A 20583-nucleotide genomic window follows, 5' to 3' on the forward strand; every position below is an offset into this window, starting at 1 on the left:
TTAGCTATATGTACTTTGAGGCTAAACGTAGTTTACTCAAGCATCGTTGCAGTTCAAGTAAACCTAACAATGCTGCACGTGTACCCTGATAGCAACGGTGATGGCTACATTTAAGATGATAATTCACCCAGAATTGTGCGTGAATTGTTTAAGGAGCATGATGTGACAGAGCATGACCGAGACTTCAGGCAAGTTCCATGGCCACCTCAATGCAATTCAGCATGTTGGGGATTAACTTGAACATGTATCATCCAGTTTCTCCTCTGCCTCCCTGTCTGCACCAACTGCGTGATTTATTAATGACTGAATGGATTAACATCTCTTCCGGGACATTGTGGAGTCTTGCCATGCTGTGTCAAGGGTGTGATCAGGGCAAATGGTGGCCCAACCCAATATTAGGTACAGATCCTAAGTGACCAGACACTGTATATACCCATACTGTGATACTCTTCATAACGTCATGTTAAATAATGTTTATTCCAAAATCCACATAGGTGAATAAAAATGATGTGTAGTCAAGCAGTGTGCGCCGTACTAGCATTTTGTGGCCACTTGTTATGTCTGCAATTGAACTGGAATATGGTTATAATAAAAAGGTCCCTGACCTTGACAAATCTGTATTAAAAACTGGCTGATGCAATATAAGAAATTGTAATAGAGTAGCTGATTTGAAAGCGTTTAATCTGTAATATGATTTATTCCGTTTTCCATGCTGTTTAAATAAAGTCTCTCTCTCTCTCTCTCTCTCTCTCTCTCTCTCTCTCTCTCTCTCTCTCTCTCTCTCTCTCTCTCTCTCTCTCAAATGAATGTAAGCTTTGATTTACGAGCAGGTGGATATTACCTTGGCATCTTCTCTGATAACCAAGGAGAATCTCATGGAGCATTACAGACCCTGAGTTCACCTTTCTTGCTATCTACACATTAAGCACAGAGGAACAGGCAGGCACAATTGGTTTCGATATGCTGGTAGCTGATAGAGCGAGCACTGGGGAGGAAGAAATGTTGTTTGTGCAGGAGGTCATGTTGTAAAACACACACTCCCACAAACAGAATATACTTAGATAGAGGAAAGGAGCATATGTAACACTTCAGAGTGGAACTATACTTTCCTGAGATATTTATGTTTAAAAAACAAAAAAGGGTAGACCAGTTTCATAAGTAAAGCAATTCTCTTTTTGCCAAACCTGTCCATTATTCTGGTCATTCCTGATATAGACAGTCATTTTTGGTTATTTTACATTTGGGGGCTACCTCTCTGTGTTTCACCATGCCTTTACTATGCTTTATTAGACTTTGATGGCTGCTTTTAAAATGATAATGCCAGAATTGTGCACATATTTAAACTTTGGAAGTGACTCTGAGTAAGATGGAAATTCGGCAATGAGACAAATATAAAAAATACCACGAGGGATGTACTTGTGGTGTTCACTGCAAATATCGCCCCCCCCCCCCCCCCCCCCCCCCCCCCCCCCAAGCAGTGAGAGTTTTCTAACTCTTAAAAATGAATTAAGTATATCAATGTCACATAATTTAATAACCATAACATCTTTCTATAGCAGCACTTACTATATTTTAACTACAGATTGGTTTCGATATGCTGGCACGTCAAGCAGCAGATTTTACTGTCACCAGGAGTACTTTTTCACACTGATTTATCTGTTCCCACATAAACGTTTATCACAGAACATTTGCTAAGTAATTTGGCAGTTTTATCATGTTTCCCCTTGCCTGTAATGTAACTGTACCATGATATACCAGTTTGCTAATGTTTTAACTAATCATTACCGTACTGTGGCTCTCTGTTCTGTCCATGTTTTCCTGTGCTTTACCATCCTTCAACTATGCTTTTAGAATAGACCAAAATGAATACCATTTTACTGGAAAAAGGGAGTGGATCCCTGTTCAAGATTGCACTAGAGACTTTAAAGGTAGAATTTGTCATATAGATTTATAGCCATTGACCAGTACTTAACCTAGGAAAGAGGCACTTTAACATAAAGTATATGGCTTTTCCCCAGCCAGCTCAACCCTCTACTAGTGAATGCCAGAGGAATAATACTTTGTTAGTTCAGAAGAAGTCATTGAGTTCTTCAACCTTCTTTCATTTTTGTAGCACATAAACATTAGTAAGGGACACACATCAAGTAATTCAATCCATGTGAAATTCATATTCCTATCACTGGAACTACACTAATGACCCTAATACCTGCAAATCACCATGGAGGAGAGAGCAGCTGCATGGTGTTGTACCTTCAAAGATGATCAAATGTATTAGAAATGAAAAGGTGAACCATACAGTGATAGAGAGCAGGGAAAAACCTACTGAAGCTAATTAAGGGATTTCCTTTCAGGTCAGGTCACCCAACCCTGTGTTAACTCTGTGATCCGATCAGATCGAGACATTCTTGTGCTCTCAAATGAGCTGCCTGTGCAGGTCTATTGATTCCCCTTCTGAGATGTGATGATGGATCCGCTACCATCAGTACTATTCCCCCAGTTGGAGCAAGCATTGTTTTGAGGAGGTCTGTGTCAGTTTCACTTAAAACAGTAGGCCTGCTGGGGATGGCAGCCGTTTAGAGCTCAGATTGGTGGTGACTTGATCCCCAGTCTCAGTCAACCTCCTCATGAACTCTCAACAAAAAAGGACATTTCATTAGGTTTTGTACCATGCTGACAAATATTGTGCAGCAGTCCAATTGTAGTACACACTGGTAATGATATTCTTCCAATGGCTCAAACCATTGAAGATCTTTGGTAAGGGCATCCATATATGCACACGCTATCTATTAAATTGTTCGGCGTGATCTGAGTTTTACAGGAATGAGTATATTAACTGTATTAATTTAGTAAACCACCGGTAATAATGGCTAAGTATAAAAACACAAATATATCTGCCTAAATCAAACCCTTGACCCAGAGATAAAAGGCTTCATTTCTGTTTAATTTCCATAATGGCATTGATTCGTATAAAGAAGGCAAAATGGATGAATGCTTAAAGTAGCTGTCTGACATTCAGTGAGGCCCTTTTCCTTTGTATTGATCACAAGTTCTTTGTCCTAAAGATGTTAGATTGAATGCTGGAAGTCAGTTTACTGTGAGTGCCATTCACCCTACAATGCTGATACTGTGAAGTATGTTTTTGGTTTATACACCCAGTACACTGTACTGACAATATTCATTTTACATTTTGCAATACAATTACATTTTTGATTGAATGAATAAAAGATCAAACTCACACCAGAGCTAATATAATTCCGTGGGTGAATTGCCCTCATTGTATTTTGTTTTACAGTGAATTTCTGTCTTGGCTGAAACCTGATGCTTTTATCAAATTGGTTGTTTCGATTGATTTTGGTAGGCATAAAAATCTGAACATCACAATTGTGAAACACATTTTAGTATAAATCAGTTATGTTGGAAGTAATTGTGGGATACATTTAAAACAAATATTTTAATATATTTTTAAATATTGTAACATATTTTTAAATATATCTTTAATATTTTTAGGATATGTTTTACAGTTTTCTCTTCCATGTGGCCATTTGACTTGCAGAGCAAAAGGACTGCTGAAGATACAAATACAGGTCTTCAGATGTCCACTCAAGACATTTAAGTTACTTATTACATTTCTATATACACAACAGCAGTGGTGACTCCAGAAAGCAGTTACTGGGGCAAGCCAAACTAAGAATTAACAACATGGTCTTATACCCAGACATCATATTACCTAAAAGCTTCAGACTATTACTGTATTGTTCATAATGAAGTTATATAAATCAATAAAACTGTCTGACTAACATTATATATTTTTATTATTATTATTATTATTATTACGGAATGATATAGACAACTATTTTGAAACAGTATAAAAAGCGGGTAGTGCCACAATGCCAGCAACATGCTTACATTATTTTGGCAGTGTGGTCCCCTAGTGGTTCATCTGGTAAAAGCACGATGAGGAGAGTCATAGTGCCAGGATAGTATAGAGTCCCTGGCTGTACAAAGTCGTCGTCTTGGCTGGGGATTCCAGAGGGAGCATTGCACCTGCAAGAGCTTGGTGGTGGGATTGGAGGACACCCACTGAACTTCAGTTCTGCTGAGCTGTGTGTAGATTGCTGTGGTGAGAGAACGTAAGAAAAATCAGGGGTAAAATAATTGGGTACTCTAAATGTATTTAAGAAATTGTAGAATAGTCAACGCTGCAAGAGTGTAGCAATTGTGAAGAGGTTTAGGCTGTTATCCACTCCTACACTGATGGGAGGAGAGTCAGAGAGCAATCCAATCCTAATCGCATCACAGTCCCATCACATGTCAACATAAATGTGCCAGCCAGGAAACATGAGAGAAAGTGACAGGGGTTGAGATTGTATTCTTTGATCATGTCTCAGTCTAGTTAGAGGTAGGTGAGCACATTTCAACATATAGAAGAGGACCCACTTTTAACATAATTTGAGATAGGTGGCAGTTGCATGTTAGTGTACAGGGCTGTTGTAAGGTTGCTTGGTGTAGATCCACACAAGCTATGACCTACCTAACAGATATTGTGCTAATATTTTGTACTGGATCCGAACAAGCCATGGGTAACACACTTAGGTTAATTAGCGATGTTAATAGCTTTTATAGCTGCTCAAAGATACATGACCAAGTTATATGCATAAGGGCTTCAACAGAGTCCCTATGGGCATCACTGTTCCCCATGGCATATTTGGATATATAACCAAAGCTAAGGGACTTTATGATTTAGACTGCATACAGAGCTGGGTAAAAACATGGCAAATGAAATATTATAATAATGTAAAGTGTTACAAAAGTGTGGCATATAAATCAAAGGAGGTTAAGGACCATCTTTTTACAGCTGATCCCTTTATTCTTCTCACGTGCCTGGTTTTTTGTACATGTAACATGTTTTTCATCAGATATTGCATGTTTCTTTTTCTTTTCCTTTTTAATCATGGGATTTAGCCCATGTCTCCAAGAAAGACTAATTTAGACAGTCAGGCCATGCCGACTTTCAAGATTCACTGTATCCAAACTTGCCAAAAATATATATAAAAGGTATATAAGTGATACAGTTCAAACTACTTACATTCCCTAGTCCATCTCAATGACTTCTGGTACTGAGAAAGGAAAGTTCTTTTTCTTGAATTTCGATGTCATCATACTGCCATCGTGCTATGGTTTTTTGGGATTTTGGAAATGCGCATTCCAAGCATGGAATGTCTGAAGGGGAAGAGCAGTGGCAGTTTGTTCCATGGGTCAAAATGCATCATATCCCAGGGATAAATGAATGAATCATCATCTTACTGAGAAGGGAATACACTTAGGGATAAATGAATGAATCATCATCTTACTGAGAAGGGAATACACTTAGGGATAAATGAATGAATCATCATCTTACTGAGAAGGGAATACACTTAGGGATAAATGAATGAATCATCATCTTACTGAGAAGGGAATACACTTCCTTATCTCTTGTAATCTCGTTGCAAATCTCATGTTAAGAAATGCTCATCACACAACTTCAGAACAAATAATGCAAGGGGTAATGAAACTTGACATTAAAAAAATAAAATGCCAACCAGGAAATGGGCACAGAGCTACATCAGTGCTTCCCCATGATTGTCAGAAGTACATTCTCAGGAATTTCACAATGACTTCTCTGAATAATGTCAGCAAAGCTACCTGTTTACATCATACATTTTTTATAAGTATGGCAACTACAATATATAGTTGAGATATATACATCTCCAGACATTGATATCATTGATAAGTCACTGAAATATGAGCAGCTACCCAAACTCTCTGTTCAGCACAATCAATCCAATCTTTGCTTACAGCCCTTGAGACCACAGCATTGAATCCCGCTGTTGTGAAGTATTTTAATACAAAGCTACTTCTCAATTGAATTGATTTGGAGTTAAGAATCATTCATCTTTTTCCTGACTTATTTTGTTTTACCTTGAAATTCATTTTACAGTAAAGCTGTTGATACTGATGATTGCATTACTGAGTGAGAAAAGCTAACCACGTGAAACACTTATTAATAGAACATACTTAATAGTTGCGATACTGGCACAAATTTAGCACAGCACATTAACAGATCTCTTTTGTTCTATGAGGGAACCTTTGATGAAAAGATTTAACAAATAATGTCATTTAACTATACTCTATGTCAGTTGTAAATATACATGTAAGTTAAACAATTAGGATAGTTATGGCAATACCCTGGTTGACAGTCCTGTATAGTCAGGGTACATCAGTGACTCCATCCATTAATTCTAAGTGGGCAAGAGTAACTGTCTAACTATAAGGATTACATCCTTACAGATAGATAGAGAGTGTGGAGGATTTGGCCTGTTAAGACAGTGCTGTAGCGAGCTGATCCGCTGCTCTTGAAGGCTTACACTTCAGAGCACATAACAGACCTGCAGCCGTGGCCTAAAAGGACCTTCTAACCGGGATCTCTAACTCATTATTTACCAAATCCCAAATCAATACCATCACGACGACTAATCAATTCCAATTAGCTCTGCAAGACTTACATTGCAGAGCCTGCTCAACCATTCCAAAAACAACGGTAGTGGTAGTGAATTACAATTTACATTTAAATATAGCCTTTAAAGCAAACATCTCAAGGCACTGTTCAACACTACACAAGAAATGTTAAGAAGGGGCAGGGGCATGCGCAGGAATACAAATTTCATTGCTATTGGGGGGGCACATTATGTGTGTGTGTGTGTGTGTGTGTGTGCGTGTGTGTGTGTGTGTGTGTGTGTGTTGTTATGGTTATAGAAATAAATAGCATTACACTCACTCATCATTTCAATGAAAGTCCAGACGCTGTGGAGCTTTTTAACACTGAAACATCTTTCTGCAGTTGCAACTGTAACAGGTAGCATGGCCAAAAGCACCAATAGTTCGAATACGTCATGATACAGAAGTCCCAGGTCGTGTTCTTTACAGAGCTTCATGAGTTCTGGCAAAGACATTGCATTGTCCGATTCCCGAGTGTTAAAAATAGGCTCAATGTGGTGTACAAATAAATCGCACTGCATTTCAGGAACTCTGCATTGAAATGCTTGATTCAGCTTCACAAGTGCTTTCTCTTTAGTGTATTAACAGTCTTAAGATATTCAGTTTTCAAGATAGGATGCGGCTTGGAGTGTTTCTCTACTTTTCTGATTAAATTGTCTGTCGATCTCACTTATTGCAGCATCAAGCTCAGGGAGAAAAACTTTATAGTTCTGTTGCAAAGGTTTAAAAATTTAGGATTCTGTCTGTGCGAGTCCCATAAAAATGTTCCAGTGTTTTTGTTAGGAGCCTTTTCCTGAATGTTGGCATTTGCAGATTCAGTTCATTAGCACGATTATCAGCTTTTACAAAGGACTCCTAGAACTAACTTTTCATCTATTCTCAGGCTGCGCAAAACTTTTAGACAGCTCTCTACAACACTTACTGCACTGGCTAAATCAATGTTCTCCCTTTGCAAAAAAGTGCTAGTATAAGATACCAAGAAACCAAGTTTGTACCTTGTGTAATTGTACAAAATTGCATCCAAATCGATTCTACTACTAGAATTCTACTACAAGCAGAATAACACATTTACTACAAAGATTCCAAGCTTGTTCTTAACTCTGCAACTCTGCAAATGCTTAACCCATTTCAGATTATCAGTTCTACTCTTATTGTGAGAATTAAAAAGAGGATGAAACTTCTATAGTTCAATGATTTATTATTTAAATATTTCTATAGAACTCTAGTGTATATCATTCAATAGTCAATACTGTAACTATAGATTTATATAAATAAAGTTGAACATGCTTAGGGAAAACTATCTTTCTTTTAAGATGAATAAACATCTCCCTGTGTTCCAGAAGACCCATTCATAGTCTAACTGCATACTACTGTACTTGCCAACACAGAATGCCTGAGAGTTGCTGTAAGTGTTTGCAGATTGTCACAACTTGCGCTGGAATTAAACTGAGGGTGATAATCTATTGTTTTGGGGGTAATATATCCTGGTTCTAACTTGTGAGATAAATTATGCTTCTGAGGGTTGTAAAGGCACTCATTAGAGACCCCTGGCAGGCAATACCTTGTCAGGAGAGACAGATGCCTCCTACATGTCATCTAGGTTTATTCTCTAGGCTGTATTTTAAAACAGAAGAATGGTGCATTGCTTCCTATTCAGCGCTCCAGATAAGCTGCGTAAGGGGTGTTTTACACATTGTAAAAATATGAATTGTTGAAGCAGAATCACTTGGATCCTTTAAGACCCAACTTGACAATGTTTGAGATTAATCAGGTACTGGGACACGGACAAGCTTAGATGTGCCGAATGGTATCCCCTCATTTGTAAATGTTCTTATGTTTCTATTAAGTTTACTATGGTAGAAGCATACTTGTACCGTACACTGCATTTTTCATATGTCTGCATGGCAAACTAGGAAATATGTGATCTAGAGTATGAGCATGGATAATATATACCAATCGTGCTTAGCTGTGTGTATAGAAAAAGTATAAACATGCGCATCTTTGTTCTTGTACATCTCAACATACAACAGACGAATGTAACAACCTTAAGCATGATCGAGCTTAGACAATCATGGTAAAGCAGACAAATGTATAATAAAGCATGATAAAAAATAAACTAAAGTGGTAGACTTCTATAAAAAGAGAATATACTATTTCATTATCTAAATCATATGGTGGCTCATGAAGGGCAGTGGGAAAAAAATAGAAACGTGTTATGTTGATATCACAAGATAAATGATCACAGGATCTCAACATGTCAAACCATCCTGTTGACATCACAAGATAATCTATCTTGTGATCTTCTCAACATAACACATTTGTATTTTTACTGTCCTCTGTTGACACAGTAAAATCCCCCCAGTGCACGCCATTCTCTTTTACTGGTCTGTTCCTCCTACTTGCATTCCTTTGTTCTTTCTACAATATATACGTCCCATGTATTGTATTGATGTGCCAGCATTCGATATAGCTCCATCTCAGTTCTTTAAATGAAAGAGAACGCTTCTCTGTGTATTAAACTTGTGACCTCCAGTCATCCATACACAGATGCCAGTCAAGAACCAAGCAACAATACCATGTCATGCATTTACAATGCTTCAGTATTTCCCGCACAATGTTTTTCTACAGGTTAGTGATGGTATGATGTGTTACAGTGGTCCTGTAGAATAAGAAAATATGAAGTCTGTTGTAAATAGATGATTCCAGATGTAAAAGGGGTACAGGGGAGACACAAATAAAGTTTCTTGGCAACAGCAGATTTGCATTCTCTTCCCGCTCTGTTATATATGAACAAATTGCTGTGCTTTATTTTCAGTTTTACCTGGAATTTTGTTGCTGTCTGAATTTTGTTGCTGTCTGAATTTTGTTGCCGTCTAAATTTTGTTGCTGTCTGAATTTTATTGCTGTCTGAATTTTATTGCTGTCTGAATTTTGTTGCTGTCTGAATTTTATTGCTGTCTGAATTTTGTTGCTGTCTGAATTTTGTTGCTGTCTAAATTTTGTTGCTGTCTGAATTTTGTTGCTGTTTGAATTGTGTTGCTGTCTGAATTTTGTTGCTGTCTGAATTTTGTTACTGTCTGAATTTTGTTGCTGTCTGAATTTTGTTGCTGTCTTCTTTTAAAATGTTTATTAATATCAGCACAGTTTTATCAAAAAAGATCTACCATGTTTATTGCATATTGTTACCAGTTTGGCTAGACATGACCAAGAAAATGAACAACAACAAAGGATTTTATTATATGAACTACCTAAAAATGAAAGCCTGCACTGCTTCGTGGTGCTGGAAGGGAATGTGTTTCCTCACTACTCAGACCACTTGCTTACTAAATATATTGGTATCCCCTAATAAATATGTGTCTGCCCTTCAAAAATATGAAAATGATTTTAATGAAAAAGCTGTCACACTAGTGCAGTGGTACCCTAAAATGTATCCATTTTCTTTGAATAATTGAAGACTGCTTTCTGCTATGATGTTAGGGGGAGGCTAAGAATGGATGACACTTCATCTTATGCAAATGTCCTCAAAATGATTTATCCTGGAAAATCCAAACGGTATGCAAAACATTTACATACTTATTTGTTGATTTTGTTGACATCAATGTTAAAAGCACGAGAACACCAATGACAGTAGTTTTTCAAAATGGCCTAATCTGTGTGGCTAGCTCCTGTGGTGCTTTTTTTAAATGTACTTATCTCAGCTCCCGGCCCTGCCAATCAGAATTACCCCAGGGAAAATAGAGACAGGCTGCTAAAGTAACAATTTCATTATAGCTAACACACCAATTTCATTTATGTAGCACCATTTGTTAGCAATGGCATTTTAGAAAAGAACATATTAACAAAGCTCAATATTGCAATGGCTAAATTCAAGAAATTAGTTTTAAGCCCGATTAAAAAATATCAACTGGTTTCACAAATTTCCAACCCTAGCCAAATTCAAATTGATACTGGGGGCATTAAAAAAAACATTCAATTAAGACACAAGGGTATTTGTTTTCTTTATTTATTTGTCTTTCTCTTTTGACCTGAAACAGGTCCCACAGGTATTGGTCATGATCACAGATATTTTTGGATATTAGAAAAAACTGTATTTGAAAAAATCACGACAGTTGTATGGGTTTTTATATGCTGTGCCTTCAAATCTACCTTCAAAACACATTTTCTATAAAATGGCAGCAATATTGAGAGTTACTGACTTGGGCTGGTCAGAAAACCTGCTTTTCACCTTACAGACTGGCATACACATCAGAAAAGTATAGTATGAATGTGCCTGAAAACCAGAATATTTCAGGCTACACGATATTGCATTACTTGTACTATATTTACTACAGTACAGTAAATGGTTCTGTTAACTTGACACCATATACTGGTGTTATTATGTTTGGTGTCACCTTTCCCTTTCAAAAAATGCCAGGAAAAGGAGAAACATTTCTCTGCAGTCCAGACGTAAAGACATGTTTGACTGACAGAAGAATTAATAGTGTAGTGAATAAAAACATAGTGGCAGACATGATTGATGTCTCCGACTCCATCTCATCCAGAAGGCCTGGGAAGTGGAAGTGCACACATTCCTATTCTTTTTAAATACAACAATACCACCGATAAAAACCTTGAGCCATTTATTCCAGAGCGTCATGGCAGCCTAGTGATGCTCACACACTCTGACCTTCAGAGTGCCTCCCGGAGAGAATAGAATATAAATGTTGGTCCTGAAGCTACATTTCCACCCCCCTGCCTCTCACGAGCTTCCAAGGACAGCTAAAGACATTCCCGTTAGTGTATAAAAGAACAAGCACTGGAGAGCAGAGCAGTGGAGCAAGGCCTAAGCCAGCTCAGCAGTTTCTCAGGGCCCCAGCAGCTCAAGCACTCTGCAGCCCCAGAGTTCTATATTCTGGTGGACAAGGAAGGCTTTTGAAAAGCTGTTTTGTTGTTGCATGAAAACATTATATTTACTGTAGTACCATAGCTTTAAATTAAATGACAAGTCCCCCTTAAGAAGGATATTTCTCACGATACTAAGCAAATAATTGAGGAGCGCTGTTAATGAGTCTTAGGTTGACACCTCTGTAGAGGAGCTTACATGACTATTTGTTATTATAGTACAGAGCAAGAAAAGAATGCCTGTTTTTTAAATCATGTGTAACCATGTGGCAATGTGCCCCGCCCCTGTGTGCATTTGTGTGTTATGTGTTGCGTGTGTAAATGTCGGTGTATAGTCATTGGTACACGGGATATAAACAGGTCTGTGTTTCACGTGTGATATAAAATGTAGATTTGTATTTAGGCACGAGGAGGGCACAAATCACTTCACGTGCGGGTTAAATGTAATATGTGAGCACGGGGTTGCACAGAATTAATTCACGTGCTGGGATTCAAGTGAATAATTAATTAGTAATTGAATCCCAGCACAACAGTATATATAGATGCACATTTCTTTCACTCGGGGTTGTTGTGTGTTCGGTGAGTGGAGAACAGGATTGGAGACGGAGGTAATAATAATAATAATAATAATAATAATAATAATAATAATAATAATAATAATAATAATAATAATAGTTCAAATCTGCTCACCGTGTTTGTCTGTGTAGTTCGTTTTGTTTGTCTATTTATTTTGGCGCAAGGGCGTGTCCCGTGTTTTGTGTTAAAACCTTTTATTTTCTGTGCTGAGTTTATTAAATGCTGAGCGAAAGCATTCGCTCAGCTCCACCAAACCACAAGTCTCTGTCTGTTTACTTCCTGCTTCTGGTCTGACGCCACCCACTCCGGCCGTCTTTGTGACAAACCACCATGGTAAAAAAGCACTATAATAACCACTCACCTTTCCTGAAGGACATAATTACAATAGAGGTATCTGACTACCCCAGCGTTGGAAGGGGTCTTGTTCCAAGGCAAGGCTCCCCAATAAAGGGGGTCCCACTGATAAATTCGCAACTATAACTGTATTTTTGATGAACTGTATTTTATGAACAAAACACTAAGGTAAAGAAACAAAGATATTTAGAAAACAGAATCCACTTGATTTGGAACCCAGAGCGCTTGTCTTAAACACACCACCTGCAAGTTGGTTATTTATTCCTGATTCTTCCTTATTCGTGGTGCAGTTGACAAAGTAGCCAGTCATTGTTTTTTGTGTTTTACTCTACTTACACATCTTGCTCACTAAATATATTGGTATCCTTTAAAAGATAATTACTTCATATTTCAAGTAAAACTAAAATATTTAATGAGAAAGCCGTATCACCAGGTTTTTGCCACATTTACTCCAATGAGATGCCTTCCTCCCTAAATAGCTCTCTATAGTTTCCAAATACAGAACTGGATACAAAAAAGGGAGGCTGTAGCCCTGTTTTCTAGGTATGTACTGTAAAGAATACATAGATACATAACCTGTGATATATTCTATGGCCTTATAATAACTAATACATTACATGACAATAAAACGGTTTTGAAGGCTCAGCAGTATGGATGTCAAGACCGTGGGGCCAGTCTTGGCAACACTATCTGAAAACATGGCTTGCAAACAGTTATCTATTTAATCTAGTTTAGTACAATATTGTTTTGAAATAAAAATAAATGGTTACTTTAAAACCTCTTTCAAAACTACCAATTTGAGGCCTGTGCACCACTGGTGAGATGTTGTGGTTTGTGGTAAAGTTCATTTGGCTGAGATGGGGTCAACAATCCTAGCTCTAGAAATCCAGGTGCGTGTGGTCCAGTTACATTGTTTAATTGATTGCTAATTAACCTGACCACATGTATAAAAGCACCTGGATCAGTTTGGAAATGTGTTCAGAGATAGAAATCATAGAGTCCCCCTGTCTCCCTGTCTGTTCTTATTTGTTAATTTTCAATAAAAGTGTTGACGTCTGTTGACGTCTGCTGTCCATCAGCCAGCCTGTTACTGGGGTATTGATGTATTTTGTTAGCTACAATCACTTTAAGCAATATGTCCCAAAATGGAGGAGGTTATAAACAAATTCAAAGTATATTATTATAATATTATAATATGGGTGCCTATTTCTGCAACCCAAATGTGTATTATTTACTGCTAGGAGTGCTTCGTACAGTATCTTTGAAGAAAACACTGCTTTGCTTTGCCAAAGACGAATCACAGCAATGGCATTCTTGCTAATTTGTGGAACAGCACACCTAGCCCGCCTCTTACAAATGGAGGGGTAGTAATGAAGAGCACTTTAGATTGGAGCTGACAGATCGAGCAGACAGCCATTCTACAGAGAGAGAGAGAGAGTTACTCTTGGTGTTCTCATTCATTTCATAATGTTTATCTCAATGGACACTTAATGATATATGGACCTTTTTATTTTATTGTGTTACATGTTGCTACAACTGTAAGGTGTGTGTATATTGTTTTAAATTTTTTTTTTACATTTTGACCACTTTTTCAAATTTTTAAATTGCATTCCACTGCCTCCAAAATGGCTTCACATGGACCTGTATGGACCACTCAAACTACATTTCCCATCATCCTCCTGCTCACATATGTAACTGAGATGGATTTACCAGTGAGCAGGAGGATGATGGAAAATGTAGTTTGAGTGGTCCATGCAGACTAAGTTGTCGGCTATATTTTATTGATTTTAATATGCGTTTTAAAAAGCTGCTCTGGCTTTTTAAGGAGTAAGTGCTTATAACTTATTTATTTTTACAATTCTGCAGCTGAAACACCATATGGGTATTTAATTAAAATATATAGTAACACTTCAGAACGAACATGTGCAAGAAATTCACAACCCCAGAGAAATTAAAATTTTAATTGCGAAAACGGTTCAAAAGACTGTCATGGCGGTTCTAGTGTTAAAAAAGTGGTCAAAATGTTAAAAAAATAAATAAAAATACACACACCTTAATTAAACAGTTGTAGCAACACATGGGAACATGTAACACAATAAAATAAAAAGGTCCTTATATACCCTTTAAGACAGGAGGTTCTCTGTCTAACTGTGTTTAGATATTTACAGTAGGTTTTTAATGTGAGTTGGCCACTTTGTGTTGATAATATGGAAAAAAACATCTATTGTCCACAAGGATGACTACCACAGACTCTATAGCTGACACTATGGGTGCAATTGTGATGATGGGGCAAAAATCTAACTCTAAGGCAAAACGTGTTTGCCCCTGATTATTTTTATGTATAAATTTGGCACAAATGAGAGCAAACTGCTTTTGTCCTGTAATGCACTTTTGGTGACACGCTTAGCCCTGTCCTTTTCCATCTGCGTTGGTGCCACTGGTTGACATAACTTCTGGGGTGTGGTCTCATTTGCATGTTAGCTTTGAGTGGTTAGAAGACAGTGCAGATGGGGTAGACTGCGTCTCAAATGAATTGTGTAAGGGGAGGTTTATTTGAGATTCAGAGATAGAGAAAGGACAGCTTTTCCAATTTGCCCAGTACCGTAATGTTGAGGACGCCTTGCTTTTGTGGTTTAAAAATAAGTAAGACATGCAGATTTCAAGTTGCAATGTGTTTTGTTTAAAAGTTCACTTACAACTGTATTTTCAATAAAATTCACAGTACCTTAAAATGTATAATACTTTTCAGTGTTCAGTAATGGAAATTTGATGTCAGTAACTTCAATAAAAACTGACAGTATTGATTTGCTTAGTAGACATTTATTTTGCCGGTTCCTTGAAATTCGTGCTTCATACTGGAAGTAATGTATTCCAAAGTGTTTTACATTTAAATATGTATGTAATCATTTGCTGTGTGGGGTCTTTCTGAATTTACGTATATTTCAAACCCCTCCACAAGAAGAAAATATTCTCTTAAAAAAAAAAAATACACAGGATTCAAATATGGTCTTTATTTGTCATAATTTTAGAGCAGCCTAGACACTAACTTAAAAAGGATTTAATTATGTGTAGCAGGTTGGCATTCCGGATACACATTGCTGGTTCACAACACCTAGCACACATTTTTCTAAAGCCCCTTTCACACTGGCACTCCAATCCGGGTTCTGGCTACCTATGTCACAATACTGCATCGTGTCAAACCACGTACCTGGGTAGTACTCGGGTTGACCCAGGTCACAGCGACCCACCTCAGGATGTGGGTCGACATGCTTTAACCCGGGTTAAGCAAGACAAAATGCATAACGGACGTTTATAAGCCTGCGAAATAACAGCCACGCCTGCGTGAAGGTTTCACTTCCGCAAGAAACATTCCTGTTTATTTAGTTTAGCCATATTTTTGTTGATTGAGACACACCATGAGCCAGATTGCAGCAAGGATGATGAAACATTTGCTCTAATCAACATTTGGGCCGATGGTTCAATCCAGAGAAGCTTGAATGGAAGCGTCAGTAACAAGCTGCTTCCGGGGCATTGATACACGCATTGTGTACTTACATCTGTCACCCAGGTCAACCCTGCTTTATCAATGCACCTCTGGTTTAGTGCTAAACTATTCAGCAAACACTGTACTCTACACAATTAAAATGCCATTCTTAAAAAGAAATTTAATTTAATTTATAGACATGCATGTCATAAAAGCCTTTAGGTTCAAGTTTAAAATAAAATTCAAATAACCTACAGTAGATGCATTATTCACAGTGGTTAAATGCATTTTCATGCACTGGCAGAACTAAATCATGTTAACATACAGTTTAATTACATAGCCATAGTGACATGTAACTGACTGGATAATTTGGACAAATTGATATTCTGTACTATACACCCAGCCCCTAGCTTGAACCATCTCCCAGGGTGGAGAATGATGCTATAACTCATTATCCCCAAAAGGCTTGTTTTAAACACCATTGTTCTTGCAGCTGCTGTGAGCTTATGTTTTATTGCTGACAGTGAGACTTGGCAGGGAGTCCCGTCTCCTCCACACTCATGGTTTGTACAGGTTGACAGAACAATAGTTTTCTGTGTGAAGCACACTTGGCCCCCCTGCAGGCATTGTCTGATGTGATGGAGGAGGCATCCAGCCAGCCCAGGTACATTACAGTATAGCGATGTCTCTCCCAGCACCTGCATTAACACTCATCTGGATCACTATGCACATATCTTGCAGGAGACATCTGACAGCATGAGGTTTCTTTTCTTTTAGGGTAATGTGTCACAGTAGGACACAAAAAAAAAGTATAACACATGGGTTAGAAAGGATTTAATTATGATTTATAAAATCATAAATAGTATAGACAAGGTTAGACAGATATGTGCATGGTTTGCAGCTAGTAACTTGAGTTCTGAATTTTCATTGGCATCATTTTGATGAAACTGGAATTAAATTCATGCATACAGCTCCTAATATATAACCTTCATCAGCCCAACCATAAAAACATATTTATACTGTGATATAATTCATGGTAACTGTGACAGGGTAAGGTAATCCCTGCTGGTGAAGTCCGGCCTCTGACCGATGGTGGCGCTGTGTTCACTAACTCTACGGCCTCACCAAGATGGAATGGACCTTAAGTCTATGGTTGGCTTATGGTGGCCATCTTTGTGGAGTCGAACTACACGTGCCTCTGAGCTTCACCTCAGAGTCAACCATTATCTGATACACCTGCCAACTAGTGATAGGTGTGTCACTGATTCTAGGGGTGGAGCTCGGCGCATATAAGGGGAATGTGCAGGTAACCGTTAGTTGAGCCTGGGCAAGGAAGGAGAGAGGAGCCAGCTACAGTGCACAGCACCCTGTTTTTGAATCGTTACCATGGACTATAACCTGTCTTGTTATAGTGGCTGATCAAGGATTAAAACCTGTCTCAACGCACCCTTGGATGCTGTGCTCAACTGGACTCAGATATGCTATGGTTTGACTGTGGTGTTAAACTGTAAGATTGCACTGTGTCTAGGAATTCGGGACAAATACTGTCCCAGAGGCATTAAGCCCTGGACCGGGACTTGATCTTTATGTTTCGGGACTGTCCCGCCCAATTAGGGATGGGTGGTCACCCTACACGCCACTCCTGTGGAGCTTACACCCGATTAGTTATTGAAGTACATCAGATCACTTCTCCAGTTTACCCCAATAGTGCATGGCATAGATATTTTTGATAAAATAAAAGCTGGAACTATATATATATATATATATATATATATATATAACAAATAATATAACAAAATATAAATAATATAACAAAATGTATTTTTGAAAACAAAATGTAGCTGATGAAGGACGTTTGTCTGAAACATACTGGATACATTTTATTTTAATTTGTTGTGCACAATCCTCAATTACTATTGTATATAAATGATATCTACCCATGAGGTCCAAGAACCTGCCTACCTGTTTTTGCAGCTTGGGGTGAAAATAAGTTAATTTACACCTATACAATGCTCCCTCTTTTGTTTTCAAGTTGAACATCAAAAAACTGTGAAAAGTGTGATATCATTTCAGGCTGTATCACAACAAGAGGGAATCATTTTTTTTGTTGTTTTTTAATATTTGGAACCCAGGTGGAAAACACAATGATGGAGGTTTTGCATGTCACAGAACTCTATTGGGAATAGTGATGTATGATCCTGCTTTCAATTCATGTTACAAGCCAAGTGGGACTGCAGTGCACTTGGCCTATACACCCACCAGCTTTTCATTATAGCGGAACACAGTGTTGCTATAGTTATGATTTCAACTTCGTTTCTATGTCAACCTTTAAAATCTTGGCAAAGGTAGAGAGTAGAGTGATGTCCTTTGGAACATACACACTTTGTGACATTGTATATTTTTAAACTGTTTTTCAAAAGGATTTATATTTAAAATGGGGTCCTGTGTACAATGCAAATTAGAATGTCATGTTTCAGCAGACCTAGAGCTAAAACTGTAATAACTACATGTAACAGGGCGAGCAGCCCTGTACATTGTTTTGTTTATTTATTTTTAGATCTGGGTCTCCCCCTCCGCCCTTGTGCAGTGTATTGTGTATTTATTTTGTATTTTTATTGTATTATATTTATGACGGCGAAGTGCCGCCGTGTTATTGTTTTGTTTATTTTTAAAACGTGTCCTGGCAGAGGCGAGATCGGTGCTCGTCCTCTGCCAGGAGAAGTGGAAAAACTCGTGCAGAAGGTGGCCATCTCCCGAATTAATTAAGTGATTCATTTTGTTGCTAATCGGGAGATGGTCACCTGTTATAAAAAGCCTGCAGCTCTCCAGCTCAAGGTGGGGTGTCAGAAGGAGAGAGTGAGCGAGAGGAGTGACAGAGAAACAAGTGTAAAATTAACATAGGAACAGTGAAGGCAATCTGCCCAGCCTGACCTGTGTTTTATTTATTTTGTGTGCGTGATCTGTTTTTGTTAAACCTTTTTATTTTGCTCTGTGAGCACAGTGTTTTGTGTTTGAATATTTTATTTATTTTTGTATTTAAATAAAAACGGCACCGCTGTGTCCTTTTTGTTGCAACTGCAGTATTGGTGTCAGTTTATTTTCATGCCTGCTTCTGCCGTGACGTCACCACTCGTCCACCCTGTCACACTACAGCTATGATACTCAGTGCCAAGGTGGGGGTCCCTGCTAACTTAATTTGAGTGGTTAGAATTTGCTTGGGTTTGTAGTAGTTTTTAATGTCAGTTTTTGTCACGTGTACATATGATTTGACAGGTGGTGGTGCCTTGCAATTGCTTGAACATTCTTTTGTAGGTCGATCTTTAATCAGTATAACATATTTAAAAAAGTATTAAACTATATAGATTCAAAGATGATTTCTTAACTATGTTTTATCACTATCACTAATGTAATGTGAGGAAATAGCCATTCACTTGAGCTGTTTTGATCAAAACGCCAATGACACACAACCTTTCTGAGCATCTGTCCAGCATCTACCCAGTTATTTATCCATGCTGTTTAGACTGGCTTCAAATCCATGCCTTTAATTATAATTGTATTGTAGCATACCAGCTTTTCAGCAACAGTGTAGAGATCAAAAAGATCAGACAGGAGACTGTAGCTACGGTCTGGAGCGGCAATTCTTTAATTGATACAGTGCACACAACACACATGGCAAGTTTCCCCAACACTCTGCCCCAAGGAGCTTGCATGCTCCCCTTCAATAACCCGGTGCCCGCCAACAAAAATACGACATTGTAGAATAATTTCCCTTCTCTTAGTCCAGATGCGTCCTTGGAATCCCCTGAATCGCTTGAATCTCCTGCCAAGGGCTCACTGCTGGTTGTTCTAGAAATAGGATTTTCAGAACTCTAGGCTTAAATTCCCTGAACACCAGTCTGTCGGAGGGGGATATCGTCTCTCTGCAGCCAATCTCCTGGAACTAATTCTGGGCCGCGGGCCTCCTGGCCTTCCGATGCAGACCTCGGTACCATTCATTAAGTTACGGACTTCAGGCCCCCTAGATATTTAGCTTTTTTAAAAAAATATTTTTAAAGTCAAACACTATCACAAATTAAGTAGAATTGTATTAAAATATAAGCGACAATCAATTTCTTTGGGTTTCTTTTCTTTAAATCTCGAAATTTCAATCTTTGACCACAGCGCCAGTGCCTGTAAAAGCCCCAGGCTGAAGTACAAAATCCAGCTGAACTGCAGGATCTGAAATTGGGGTGGAGAGCGGTTGCGTTGGATCTTCACAACAAAGTAGACCAAAAGACAGACCAAAGCTGTTACTGGGCATCATTTTGCGCACCTTGCATTATTTATTAAATTGACAGCCTGGTCGGCTGTCTCATAAGAACATAACAACAGTGGTCTTTCATCTCGGTCTGTGTTTTACGCAAATGTGTTTTAAAAAAGCAACATTTCAAATTGCGATTTGTCAAGGCCTGTTGACAAAAACACGTAGTAACACTGAGTCTCAATAATGTCCACACTGGAAACCTAGCAAAACTACCGACATTGTCTCAATCGACCAGTTCAGTATGGAATTGAAAGTAATACTATTCCCAAATTGTCAAGCCTGGTCCAATGGTCTGCATATTGTAAAGCTTGGTGTACAAGCTAAATCGGCTTGTGAAGAATGTAACAAAAACACTATCTTCATCAAATATTATAAATGAAACAAGCTATATTGATATATAAGTGTATTGGCTATTGTACATCAGGTGTGACTGTTCTTGAACATTTCTACT

The sequence above is a fragment of the Acipenser ruthenus genome, chromosome 24 (genome assembly GCF_902713425.1).
Source record: "Acipenser ruthenus chromosome 24, fAciRut3.2 maternal haplotype, whole genome shotgun sequence".
Lineage (NCBI taxonomy): Eukaryota > Metazoa > Chordata > Actinopteri > Acipenseriformes > Acipenseridae > Acipenser > Acipenser ruthenus.